The sequence below is a fragment of the Lycium barbarum genome, chromosome 6 (assembly GCF_019175385.1).
Source record: "Lycium barbarum isolate Lr01 chromosome 6, ASM1917538v2, whole genome shotgun sequence".
Classification (NCBI taxonomy): Eukaryota; Viridiplantae; Streptophyta; class Magnoliopsida; order Solanales; family Solanaceae; genus Lycium; species Lycium barbarum.
In genome coordinates this window covers 74,475,630-74,478,826 of record NC_083342.1, presented here as the reverse complement: position 1 = coordinate 74,478,826, position 3,197 = coordinate 74,475,630, and positions in this window count along the sequence as shown.

Here is a 3,197-nt window from a genome sequence, read left to right as displayed (position 1 = left end):
TTCGACAGAATATCACCCTCTGTCACAAGATGCGACTCAGGATGCGACTCGCAAACACTACATGCGACGCCGCAGTCCCGTCGCAAGTTGTGCCAGAGAGATTTTGTCCAGACTTTTCTGGACTACTTTAAATAAGACCCAACTCGTCCAAAATCATATTTTCATCATTCTTGGTCAAGAAAACCTCTAAAATACTCTCTAACATTCATCCACAAGAAAATTCAAGGGAAATCCATGAACCCAAATGTATGAAACCTAGTCAAAGTTCATCTAATTCAAGAAAACCCAAGGGAAGTGAAGTAGGGTTTTGGTGCTAAAGGAGTAACTCCACTCAAGACTTGTTCGACCACTATCTAAGGTAAGTTTCATGACTTTCTCATGATGATTAAAGTGTTGATGTATTCTTGGGAGAATAATAATTGGGTTTGATGAAGGGAATTATATGGACTATGCTAGAGTTGTTGGATTGTTGACTTGGGATTTGTTGTATTCATATGAGTGATGACGAATGATGTTAATTACATCTAATTGAGATTGTAGAATCATCTAGAAGTAATAGAATGGGATTGGGTGAAGAAAACACCATTAATGAAGGTTGTGGAGCTTCATGCCCACCAAGTGTTTGATAAAATGCTTAGATGACCAAAGCATGAATATTATTGCTAATATAGAATCCCTTTGACTTGTATTGATATAGATCAAAGTTGAGAGGGTTGACGAACATTGTATTACGCTCAAAGGCTGGAATTGAGGTATGTGAGGCTAACTATCTACGTTAGGGAATGTTCATGATTCTCCCTACGCCTCATTCTTCATACTTGTTAGAAATTTGACTCAGAATATAGTTAGCTCTAGTTTCATGAAATGATATAGAACTGTTATCTTCTAGGGTTGCAGTTACAGAATTCGTTCATGGTTGTCACTTTGAACATCATGAACCCAGCACGTAATCCTTATAGACTTATGCATTATCATCACATGAGTCTCAGTCAGTGTATAACTAGTTAACTGCAAGAGTCCCAGAATCAGAAACAGTTATCATGCTATCAGCTATAGCCAGTCTCAGTTTTGTAAAATATCAATGTTGAACACCTGTATCTGTACTTTTGGGCCCTAGGCCACAGTTTATGCATACGTATTGCTTGGGCCAGAGGCCACAGTTTTGTGCACATTATTTGGGCCCTAGGCCACAGTTATATATATACAGTTTTACAGGTGATTCTTCATCCAGAACAGGGAGTACTTCAGCTTCTTGCTTTCCTGTGTAGTTCAGTTTCAGTTTTCAGTTTCAGTTCCAGTATTTTATTGCTTCAGTTGCTTTACATACCAGTACAATTCAAATGTACTGATGTCCCTTTTTATTGCTTGGGGGCCTGCATCTCGCGATGCAGGTAACGATACACAGGTTGACGACTCAGCTAATTAGGAGTGCACGTATCAGCTACTGGTGAGCCCCACATTCCTTCGGGGCGTTGTCAGCTATTCGGTTATTTCAGTTTATAGACAGATCTATCATTCAGTACTCTTAGAGGCTTCATAGACACAGTTCAGACAGTCAGATATTTATTATGTTAGCCTTGTTGGCAGTTGTTCAATCGTTTTGGTTTAGCCATGTTGGCTACTATCAGATATATTTCAGATTGTCTAAGTATTTCCGCATTATGATTTCAGTCAGACCTTTAGTATATCAGCATGTGTTTAGTTATTCCACATTTATTTGTGTTTTGATATCACATGTTGATTCAGTCAGCCAGTTGGTTCGCTCGGTCACATACAGTCAGGCACCGGGTGCCGTGTTACGTCCAGGCCTAGGTTCGTGGCGTGATACTATCACTTTCCTTACTAGAATCATCGTCTGGTTCTGGGTCTGAGTTCAACAAAATCTTATATAAAGATTCTCTAAGGTCATCATTTATGTTAAGGGATTTAATCTTTTCCTTAACCTTACAACTTTTATAAAAATGACCTACTCTGCCACACTTATAACAGGCTTTTGAATTTTTGGATTTAATAAAATCCTTCCTTTCCTTGAACGTCTTTTTGCGCTTAGCTTTTTTCTGTGAGCGCTGTTCCTTCCATTGTTGGAAGTCTCAATACTTTTTCTTATGCCTATGAGGCCTTTTAGAAGATTGTGGAATGTCCAATCCAAACTATCCACAAAATTCTCCTAATTGTTGTCTTTCATTAAGACCATGACGCTTGATTTGCTGATTGAGCCTTATTTCATTACATAAGGCTAATCCTTCCTGCATACAAGTACCAATTAAATTTCCATAAGTATAAGAATCATAATTAATACTTCTATCCCCTTTCCTAAGAGCTTTTCTAACTCTTTCTGCAAAAAGAGAAGGGAGTCCATCTATAAATTTGGACTTCCAGTGAGAGTCATTACTCTCGGGTAATTCCATGACCCTGCAACGAAAAACATCTTTATACCACCTAAATGAGGTTAGGGTCTTACATCTAAGGTTTTGAAGCATGGTAGAATAGATTCACTATTATCGGACCATCTTCCTGAAAAATGTTCAACAATATTAATAACCAGTGTATAAACTGCATTAGCTACAGGTGCTTCATGACCAGGTTCCAGTTTAACAGCGGATAAAATTGAATGACGCTGTGTAGGGGTTAAATAATTATCCCACCAACCTTTTAATTGGCCAGTGAAACTAGCTATAATCATATCTGCAATAACTCTTTCAGTGTTTTTATGAACCTTGCAGATAGTGTTGTACATTAACATTCTATGAATAGCACAATAAATTTGACGTTCAGTATAACCGTCAATATTCCATTCATATATTTCCTTACCACTATAACTGTTGGAAATAACATGTTCATGTTCCTCTAGTAAAACATCTTGAGGAGTTGGACGAGGATAATAATACATCCTCTGGGTAGGCTTAACAACATAATATTCATCAATTTTATTAATATCTGATGCTATGCGAGCCTTATAATCAATATCAGACAAATATCCATCATCCTCTGCTATTAAAGGACTGAGCTTTAAACCTTTAAACTTTTCATCTTAAAGTTTTTCTAAATCTGATAAAGGTTTTAATTTAAAACCATGAACCTCAGGAGGAGGCTGTATACTTGGAGTAGCAACGGCTTCCTTCTGTTTCTCCTTATCAGAAGTAGATGCCTTATTAAAGCAAGCCAACAATTTATCAACTTTTTCGTGAAGTGAAAAT